Genomic DNA, 11,752 nt, shown 5'->3' with positions numbered 1-11,752 from the left:
AAGATGTGAGTAACCCAAGTTAAATCACTAGACTTAACGCTCTAGTCCTATTTGAGTTAATATTCTCTAATCAACAAAAATGTACCCTTAGGCCCCCTCCTCGATTCAGAGATTTATGTAAATGGCCTTCTTGACTCCCTGCTCATACCAGCGTTCTTCCCTGTCCAGGATGTGTAAATCCTCATCATGGGGAGGCTACATCTTTCTTCATCTTACAATGCTGTGATTGCAGCAATTCTCTGTGAATGGTACTCATGGCCATTGATCAGATCAAGGAACTGACTTCACAGCCCATTGGTCATTCAGTGGTGCTAGTTTCAGTCACTGTGTAAATGTACTGTTAATAAGGTTTGGGGAAACCTGCAGTCAGCTGAGACCGAAGAAGTCAGTTGGATGAGTGACGAAACGTTTCTACGTCCAGATGAACAGAATCAACCTTTTGGGAGTTAGCATTACTTCTGTTCTAACAAATAACATAAAACAACAAAACACGACATTAAATGAGAGGTCATTGAATTTATTGCTAGTTTTAAATACATTTTACTTTTAAAGTAAAATGATTGTAAAGCATATGAAAAAAAAGATCAAACAAGCTTGTAAAGATTTTGGGTTTCCAGTTAACTTAAGTCTCCCTCTCTTCTCTAACTCTTCTTGTGTCAGTCAAAAACTGATGACTGACTGCACAGTGTTAGATAAAAGTCTACACAAGATGTAACTGGTTATAAAATACAATATGCAGAATTCAAATAATACAAAATAAACAAATGCTTGCCTGATATATTCACAGAGGAGATTTGTGGCCTACCTCAGTATCTTCTCCGGGTCAGAATATACTCTCAGTAATAATAATGACTCAGAGGAAATCTTCTGAGTGTGCTACTGTTTGATCATCCAGTCGGTCCTGTTCTGCACTCTTTTCAAAAACGAAACTATTTCAGTTCATTCCAGTTTTATCTCACGTGGATCAAACCAACAACGCATAATCTAATCTACATTTTGTTTACTTACTTACTTTCTGTTTTCTTTTATACTTTGTAGGAAGAATTTTGTAAAAAAAAAAAAAAAAGAAAAGAAAAGAAAAGAAAAGAAAAAAACATTCAGGAAGTGAAAACTGATCGATATTATTTAGATTATGGTTTTGGGTTAAATTACAATCATTGTCACAGAGCTCAGGTTCTTTGTTTGCCATGGTGACACTGACCTTGAGTCAGTGTCACCTTATGTTCTACCTGTTCACACCTGCTGGAGTGTGACGCATTCAAGTTCCCTTCCTCCCTTATTGCATGAGGTATAAACATTTTAGTGCTTTTGATCTATAAAAGTTTCTCTTCATTTTTGTGAAATGTGTACATAAGGTTTTAATTTTGCTTTTAAGAAAGGAAACCAAGACCATCTCCTGCCTGGCAGCTCTATCTTCAACATCCTTTGCCCAGTATATCCACTATCCCTCCTCTGGACATGTTCAAACCACTTCATCCTTGCCTCTCTAACTTTGTCTCCCTCTATTATACTCATTTCTAATTCTGTCCATCCCGGTGACTCCCAGTGGATGGTATCTGCAGCCCTGCTTCCTCAGTCGCTGTGCAAATCTCACAGCAGGAATGTCATTCTCACCACTCTTAACTCAGCTCTCAAGTGGTTAAAATGTTGTTGTTTTTTTAATTTTATTGAAAACGTCCTGACCTTGGACAGAAAACTGCAAAAATATTGGCCTAATGTACAGTAAAAGTGTTCAGACACAAAAATGAAGTGTGAAAGATTTATTTCAAATCATAATAACGACAAAGACAATGCGTAACCAACTACTGTGCAGTTCACTTAAGTCACACCACATACATTCAGCAGCCACTTTATTAGGTTCGCCTGTTCAATTCAATTCAATTAAATCCATCCATCCATTCGCTTCCGCTTATCCTTTTCAGGGTCGCGGGGGGCGCTGGAGCCCATCCCAGCTGTCATAGGGCGAGAGGCGGGGTACACCCTGGACAGGTCGCCAGTCTGTCGCAGGGCCAACACACAGAGACAGACAACCATTCACACTCACATTCACACCTAGTGGCAATTTGGATTATCCAATTAACCTATCCCCACAAGTTGTATGTCTTTGGACGGTGGGACCCATATGGAAAAGATGTATATAAATCTTATAAAGTTTGTATCTGTCTTGTGTGAAATTTGTATGAAAAGCATATAAGAATGAAAACAGATATAAGATCCCTTGAAAAATTATATAATGAAACTTGTATGTTTTGGATACTTACTAAAACAATGTATGAAAGTAATGAGAAAGTGGCCACTTTCATGAGTAATCACATATAAGTTTTTACTATTTCTTTTCCATATGGGGAGGAAGCCAGAGTACCCGGAGGGAACCCACGCAGACACGGGGAGAACATGCAAACTCCACACAGAAAGACCCCGGCCTGATGGTGGAATTGAACTCAGGACCTTCTTGCTGTGCGGCAACAGTGCTAACCACCGTGCTGCTCAATTCAATTCGATTTGATTCGATTAAATTCAATTCAGCTAACATTTTCTTCAGCTTTTGACCTTTTCCTTCAGCTGCATGAGCACTCAGCGAAGGTATACGAGGGGCTGGTTGCATTAGGAGATCTGACTGGACAATTGAGTGTGGGCAATAAAAATGAATGAAAGGGCACATCAAGGCAGCTAGGATTTACCAGCTGTACGCTGGCTTTGTGCAACAGTCTTAAGCTTACGAGTCAGTTCCTTTCCACTCGTGAAGGTCACAGCGTGTTGGTTTCTCTGGGCCAGCTTCTCCAGGGTGTGGCTGTCATCTCTTAAATGCACCTGAGTCCCGACCAACAGGAAGGGCGTCCCCGGGCAGTGGTGTGAAATCTCTGGCACCCACTGTGGAAAAATCAAGGTCAGGTTTGATGGGCTTTTACTGCAACAACTGACCTGTAGCTCTGTGTGTGCGCGAATATCTCTGAAGTTAGAAACCAAACAAAATTAACTTTGAGTTTGTCAAGACCAAATTTGAATTTAAAAGCAAGCTGAGTGTATTTTTGGACGAGTCTTTGAACTGAGGAGAAGAATTTCACATTTTAGTTTGTTGATTATTATACAAACGATTCTCTCAGACAAGTGCCCGTTTACTTTTTACCCATTATGAGCATCACTCATTATTCTCTGCCAGTAATTAAGGTTAGGATATGTATTTTTTTTATTCCAATCCATTCAGCATTTAAATAACCTTTATCAGATTTAATGGTTCTGTTACAGACTTTTCAAAAAAGTGTTTTGCTTTTCTTTCACAAATGTGGGGATTAAATTGTGTTAAAATGTACAAGACAGTGATGTCAGTGATGAGGACCCAGGCACAGAGAGACTTGATGCATTTAAGAATCTTATGATTTAATAAAGAAATTTGCAGACTTGCACAGAGAGGGTAAATTTATGACGACTGATAACGGAGACGAAGATAACAGACGATGAGGACAGGGAGGAACAGGGGTTTAAATGCACCAAGGAGACAGTCAGAGGGAACTCGGGACAACTGGAGACATTTAAGGATGCAGGGACTGACAGAGACAGGGAAGAAGTCTCATCGTGATGAGTAAAGGTTATGTTGCCTGGCTGGGCAGCTCTCTGGGTGCTCAACATCCCCAAAGCTCTGATCCTTGAATCGCTCCTGGTCCCAGCTGTGTTTCCCTCCTGTCTCTCATTCCCTGATTGCTTCCTGTGTATTAAGCCCTGTGTTTTCTTTGGTCTGCGTTGCAGTCTACCCTCATCCTCTGCTGTGTGTTCTCACTGTCTGTATTGCGTAAGTTTATTTTGCATTTTCAGTTTTGTTACTTTTTGAGTTAGCATTAAAGCTGCAGCTGTGTGTCTGCACTTTGGGCCCTGTCCTACTTGCACACAGCCTTCACATGACAGAAGATCACGGCCATTACATGGACCCAGCAGGTGAGCCCGTCCAGCCGTTTTCCTCATGTTCTGGAGGCTCAGGAGAATTCACTCAGCTACCTGATTATCATCCACCATTACTACATCATCTTAAACTTCTATCCATAGGTCAAATATTAGCTCACTTATTAACTCAGTCACCAGCTCAGTCATCTGCTCAGCTGCCTGTTCAGCTAGAGGTCTCTGCATCTGCTGGCCCTGTGTCTGTCTCTGCAGTTCAGGAGAACAGTTTCAGCTGCCTTCCTCCTCTGGAGGGTCCGAGGGATCGCTCAGCCATCTCCTGTTCAAGGGATCGCTTCAGCCGTCCTCTGTCTTCGCTGAGGGGCCTGTGGAGCAGCTTCAGCCGTCCATTATCGCTGAAGGGTCCAAGGAAGGATTTCAGCACCTTGTGTCCGCTGACTGCTCTGAGTCCGCTAAGCCACCTCCTGAGTCTCCAACTGCAGCTTCCACGCTGTGTGGTCCTGCCTCATTTGGTCCACAACATGCTCGGATGGCACATCCATGTCCAGTACACCTGGCTCTTTTACGGCCGCCAACTCAACGTCGCCGGCTACTTTAGGGGCCACACTGGCTGGACATCATCGCTGTCATGGACGGCCTCCTGTACTGCGTCGCCACCGCTGCCTTCTGCGCAGCCATTTTTGGACTCTGTATTGCATGTTTATTTTGAATTTTCAGTTTTGCTACTTTTTGAGTTAGCATTAAAGCTGTTTTTGAGTGCTCCTTCAACCTCAAACTGAACTTGAATTAAAAGGATATGAAAGTGAGCTTTAAGATGACATTTGAAAGATTCTGCAGTATGAATATTAAGCAGCAGTTGTCCTGATTCTTGGATATTGAGGATAGGAACAAACCAACACTGGCCCAGATGAGTTCAGTCAAATGATGATTTCATTAAACACACGCGTGGGAAGATGTGCACTGTAACACGTCAACATAGATCTCCGCTAAAAAGCACACTTCAAAATGGTTTTAATATGTCAGGGTTCAGCCCCTTCTGCGTCAGCAAAGAATATAACATGCATAAGTTACAGTTAGACAAATTTCCATTATCAGCAACATTTTACCATACATGGCTGTTTCTTTCAACTGTCTCACCCCCAGATGTTTCCTGTTGACTTGTCCAGTTTTCATCAACTGTTGCTTATGCAGGCACAAATGCAGTTACCAGCAAAATGTCTTCCTGGCCTCTGGCCCAGACTTTCTTCTGTAATTAACTGTGTTTGTAAGCATGTATGCATTAACCTTCTACACTCGAAGTAGATGGTCCCAACAATAAATCGTTGGGACCATCACGCCAGACAAAGCTTATGACCTTAAATGGACTGAGCGTCAACTCTTCATGAGCACATTTGCAACGTGTACATAAAAATAACTACAACTACACCTTTAATAAAAGTTTTAATAAAATGCCAGTAATGAAAGCCATGTTTAGCAACAACATATTTTCTGTTATTTCCACACAGTTCATTCCAGAGTCTTAAAACTGTGACTGCAAACTCCCGATCCAAATCGAGACCTCTGCTGCACTATGAGCATCTGGCTAGAAGATCTTAGGGCTCTTTTGGGGTTAAATAAGTTGAGCAGGTTGGTTAAATAGCTGGGTACGACACCATTTAAAACTTTAAAAGTAAGGAAAATCTTAAAACCAGTAGAAAAATGGACAGGAAGCCTGTGAAAACCTGCTAAAAGTGGAGTGATGTGATCATGCAGCGGCATTTTGGACTAACTGCAAATGATAAAGAGAAGAGTGTTTCAGACCTAAACACAGAGGATTACAGTGGTCCAAACTAGGCCTGAAGGCATGAACACATTTTTCAAGGTCTTTTGGAAGAAGATGTGATTTTGTTTTGGTGATTTCACATAACTGATTAACATCTGGTCTTTACAACTGCGGTCGGTTGCTTCTCAGATTTAAAAGAAGTATCGAAAAACACTGATTTTTAACAATCAGAGAACAATGAGAAGCAAATAATGCAGCAACAACGTTGCTGACAGGTGAGTGTTTTGTTTTCTTCTCCTCGGTTTCATCTGTGATTTCAACATATATGTGTATATATAAAAAAAAAATTAAAAAAAATTTACACATAACATATAATATAATTGCAAGGAGGTATTTCTGTAGTCTATTGATACTAGATAGTGGAAAAGGGGTGGGATTAAATAAGCTTATGCTTCTTCCTGCTCCTTTTTGAACATGAACGTTATTTGGAGTTGTGGTTGCTCGTTTTCCTTTTGTTTTGCTTTGTTCATTTGTCTCTTTTAATTCTATTTTTTTGTACTTTTTCAACATGTTCAAAATAAAGATTCAATCAATCAATCAATCAATCAATGGTATGGTATGACAGTTTAAGCAAATAGTAAGATGTGTATAAATATTGTCATTTTATAGATAATCAACTTTCAATTGATCTGTAGAAAAATATATAAATTAATTATTTTGATAGTTATTTAAAGTTTTAGTAGTAGTCAATGTTGATGTATGTTCTGATAAGGAATTTTTAAACTTTTTTTTGTTGTGTTGTTGTTGTTGTTTTTTTTTTTTTTTATAAATTAATGTTTTTAACAGGCATACTGAGGTTTCCTTTAACTGACAGTCTTTGAGAGTTTGAATTTAAAGGGCAGCCTGTGAAGAGAATCACCTCATTAAATTAAGTCAGTATCTCCATCAAATTAGAAACAAACACAGATACCAGCTAAACAAACCTCTGTGACGTTCTGGAAAGATGACAGTGATTCAAATTGGGACAATGGCTGCTTTGACTGACTGGTGTTCCTCAGTGTCTGTCATCAAAGGTTTGACTGATACAGGATTTTTCCACACCAATGACTTCATCAAAGGTGCTGATGAGAATAGGGCTCTGTGGAAATCAAGTCAGAAAATTGAGATTTCATGGGTTAAACACTGAGACAATATTGTTTAAGTTTAAAAGTTGGATTAGGTAGAGGATCAATAGGATCCTCTAGGTCCATGATCCTGTTGGGGGTGACATATCTACAAGAAACCTAAAGAAGTCCAGACGCTTTTCTTTCTAAGCCCCTGAGACAACGATGACCTGGATGACTGAGAACCTTCACACACACTGTACAGTAGAATTTTTTAATTTAATAAACTGAGCTTAGATGTATTTTTTTTTACCTAATTTTACCTTGTCAAACATTCCCAGAGTGTACGTCTCTCCACCAACAATCACTGTCACAGCATACCTGTCAAACACCTGGAGAAAACAGGGAACAAAAGCCATAAACAAAGATAAGTAAACATGCAAATGCAGCAGAATCGTTACAGCATGACTAAACAGAGTCAAACTGATTTATGAAATGAGCTGAGCACTTTCATGAATATTAGTTTGCAGCTGTTCAGGTAAGCAGATGTGTCATGTCTTGCGTTACTCCTCCTTACTCACGTTCAGGCTTCTGCCACGTGTGTTAACAAGCAGCTTATCCCAACATTCCTGGTAACCTCGGCTCTGGATGTGAGCGGATGCAGGAAGTGTTTTATAGCTGCTGCGCTTACTTGAATACTTACTTTCAAACTTCAAACACACAACAACAGAAATTGGTCCAGACTGTATTTGTGAGAACACAATACACAACCCACTTCGATTGGTTTTGCATGTATGTCCGTTTGTACTGTCTGTCTTTAGTGTCCTGTAGAGTTCAGTCACTGGTCTGTAAGTATCACAACCTGTGTGACACAAAAGAGCAGTTCAGAGCAACCTGAAATCTGTCTGGTTTATGTCTGCAGACTTTCATGCCACGAGTTTCCTGCAGAGAAAAATGTTTTTTTATTTTTTATTTTATCTGTGGTATTTAAACCACATAAAAATTGGGAACAAAATAAACTGTAAAGACAAGTAACAGTAACTGATTTGTGTATAGTTAAACTCACTATCCACATTAACCTTCTTATGGCAGCTGACTCTGGTTTACTTTCTATTCTTATTCTCCTCGATCTGAGTTCTGCTGTCGACACCATTTCTCACTCTGTTCTCCTCAGTAGGCTAGCCTCCATCGGTTTCCCCCATACTCACACTAGCTTGCTTTAAATCATACCTGTCTGATCACACTCAGTTTGTTCGACTCAAATCCTTCACTTCTCAGCCCTTTCCTCTGGTCACTGGCGTGCCCCAGGGATCTGTCCTGGGGCCCTTCTTTTCATTATCTACCTTCTTCCGCTTGGACACATTTTTCATAAATATAATATACAGTTTCACTGTTATGCTGATGACACCCAGCTTTATCTGTCCACTAAACCTGACTCTGCTCTCCCCCATCCTTCCTCACCCTCTGCTTAGCCGAACTAAATTCATGGTTCTCTTCTAATTTTCTCAAACTCAATAGTAACAAATCCGAGCTCCTCTTGGTCGACTCTAAATCAACATTATTCAGAACCAACAGTTTCTCTGTTACTATCAAAAACTCGCCGGTCTTCGTTTCTTCCTCTGTGAAAAGTTTGGGTGTCATCCTCGACAGTACTTTATCTTTCAATTCACACATTAACAATGTTACTCAGTCTGCATACTTTCAGTTGCCAACATTAATCGTCTCCGTCCTTTTCTCACCCCACATGCCGCTGCCATTCTTGTTACTTCGACGGGTTTGGTTACTGCAACTCTCTTCTTTTTGGTCTTACTCAGAAATCCATCCACGAGCTCCAATACGTCCAGAACTCTGCTGCTCGTATTATCACCAGGACCCCTTCTGTCCATCACATCACTCCTGTCCTGCAGCAACTTCATAGGCTTCCAGTCAAATATCGTATCATTTTTAAAACACTCTTGTACACATTTAAGGTAATTCATGTTCTCTCCCCGCCACATCTGTCTGATCTGGTTCAGATCACCATCCCATCTCAGTCTCAGATATTTTCTTCTCTTTCTCTCTCTGTCTCCTCCCCCCATCTTGCCGCCATGGGGAGCTGGGCATTCAGCTGCTCTGCTCCTTGACTTTGGAGTTCCCGACCTCCTGATTTAAGAAATATAACTTCCTTCTCTCTCTTTAAGTCTTAACTCAAACATCAATTGTACAAAATAGCTTATCCCAAATATCTTCTCCACTCTGCTATTTTACATTTGTTTTATGTCTTATGCCTTTATGATTGTGTAAACTGATTGCTTTTATGTTGCTTTTATTATTCTGCTGTGTACAGTGTCCTTGAGTGTTTTCAAAAGGCGCTTTCAAGTAAAATGTATTATTTTATTTGAAAAAAGTGCAATTCAAACAGGATTTCAAAGTAAAGTTTAACATGAAAGCTTTTAATAGAAAATGTAAACATGATGTTAACAGTGCGTTCTAAAATAAATGTTTCTTTATAAAGGCATAGTAAGATATTAAATCATCAACACTTACTTGAGAAGTGCAAAAGTCAAGTTTCAGGTCTACAGAGCTCCACTGCCTCTTTGTCTGTTTATTAGAGTTTAATCATACTTTGCAAAAAAAAAAAAAATGTAAATAAAACAATGCTAAGTGTCAAAGTGTCAGTACAATGCAAGTCTTTATTGCCTGGTTAAAAGATAACCAAAAAGTTAGAGATTAACTGCCCTTCCAGTAATGTGTAATCAAGGTGGAGTTTAGAAACCTTTGTGTGTGGGTTAGTGTGGGACTGCAAACTGCTAGTGTAATTTTTTTATTTTATTTTAACAGAGGGACGTTACAACATGCTTGTGTTAAACATTATTCTCCACATCAACTCTGTAGACAGTTTTATTACAACTCAGTTAATGATGAAATCTAATTTAAAAACTATATTGGTGGTAATAATAACTGAATTACTTTGCACACTCATCAAGAGTCAGCAAAGCAAAGAGCTCATCATTTACAGGAGCATAAAATTGTACTTATCCATGAAACTGTGGCCACAAAGATGCACAAGTGATGCAGCCAGTCATAAACAACATGGTGCTTTGTATTCAGATAGCGACACGCTGCACCAACATACTCAAGCCAAGTTAAAAGTTACCTGTTAGATGTGCATATCCTACACTGATAATTATAATTTAACTAAAAATGAAGAAAGATTAAACAGTATGAAAGTAAAAGTATTTTCAATGCTGAAAAAAAATCTCAAGAAGTCAAGGAAATGCACACATTTGATCTTGATAACTGAAATATTCAAAATTTAAATCTTTACTGACATAATGCTCTTGTCATCTTTTCAGTATGAATGCAAAGCAGACAACAAATAGTTTAGATGCTTTATTAAAAGAGGTATAATCAAAAGACAGGGCATGTGGACAGGTAGGCAGCAATTCAGAGAAAATGAGAGAGGCTTGGTGGAGACTTTGCAGGCATGCGAGTAAAAAAATGTGTCCCAGAAGTTCTTAGTTGGATTCAGCTCTGGAAAATGTCAGAGACAGTCAATGGTATCAATGCCCGTATCCACAATGGTTCTGAGGAGGTCATCTGTATGATCCTCCAAGGATATGCCTCCCAGACCATCGCTGACCACTGCCAAACCGTCATGCTGGATGATGCTGCAGTCAGAAAAATGCCTACACTGCATCTCAAGACTCTTTCACATCCATCTGTATGAACCTGATAGACTCTGGTGATGCATGACGTGGGACTGTGAGCACAGGTCCCACTAAAGGATGTCAGACCCTTATTCCAGCAGATGGAGTCTGTTTCTCATAGTGTGCGGCCAGAAACATGCAAATGAGCACTCCGGAGGCCATTCCTTAGGCCTCTGTCAGTGTTCCTCCTGTTATACTCGCTACACTCCAGTGTCCTGATCAGGCGTCCTTATTGTTACAACCCACTTGCTTCCTGCACCTGCTTCCACTGTGGATCACTAGTTACCATTGTAAAGACACACCTTTACTCGTAAATGTCCAAATTGTATTCTTGAGCAAGCAAAACCCACCTTATTAGTCTCTGCTTGTGAAGCGTTTCAGAAACACCAAAGGGCATAGAGAGCACCTAGAGGTCAGCTTGCATCGATATGCCATTCTGGAGAAGTTGTTCTACCTCTCCAACCTGAATGTGTTGGAAGCACCATCTCATGCTACCAGCAGTGACAAGGACATAAACAAAAAGTTGAACTGGAGAAAAAGATCAGATGTAAGGACAGAGCAATGGTTTTTGGTTACTATCTGTAAAACCAGTCTCTTTTTTCCCCTTTTCCTATTTTCCTGTTCCCTCTCCAGTGAACCTCGTGTCACTTTCATTTGCACCAAAGGAAGCAAAAGTAAAGTGCATCAGCGTCCCCCGATCCACTTTACAGCCCAAATGATCCCAAATCACACACTGCTTCTTCGTGTGACAGCTTTGTTAAATAAATAATATGTCATGTGTTGTTGTTCATCTACGGTTGTAATTAAATCATTTTAAAACCTACTAAGGAATAGATGGTTTCCTGCGTGCAGTTTCCTGCTCACATGGTTGTACCTTAAACACAAGCTGCATATGAACAGGTCAATGCAAAGCTGTAGAGGCTGAGAATGATATTAGTTGATAGAAGTTTGTGTCCATTAAAAAAATGAGCGAGTGAATGACAGTAATTAAAACTGCATAAAAATTACAATGTAAACATAAGTTCAGAAAAACCTAAACTACTGTATATAAAGACTTGCCTGCACTCATTAATAATAAATCTGCATAAATTATTTATATTTATACAATATACTTTTGTATTTTTATTTTTAGAGCATTTTCAGCTCTGCTTGCTAAATAAAGAGATATTTATATTGTTTTTGGTCTAACTCGTGTTTAGCATCCTTCCTTTGTTCACATCGAGGCTACTACTCTCTTCCAGGTCAAACCTCCAACTTCTCCAAGAGGAGGATAAGGTCATTTTCCTCCTCTTGTTCTACTTCTTGTG

Source organism: Diplotaxodon limnothrissa, linkage group LG22 (assembly GCF_057381915.1).
Source record: "Diplotaxodon limnothrissa isolate DT_005_m linkage group LG22, D_limnothrissa_male_GT1.1, whole genome shotgun sequence".
NCBI classification, from domain to species: domain Eukaryota; kingdom Metazoa; phylum Chordata; class Actinopteri; order Cichliformes; family Cichlidae; genus Diplotaxodon; species Diplotaxodon limnothrissa.
This window is presented reverse-complemented; position numbering follows the sequence as displayed.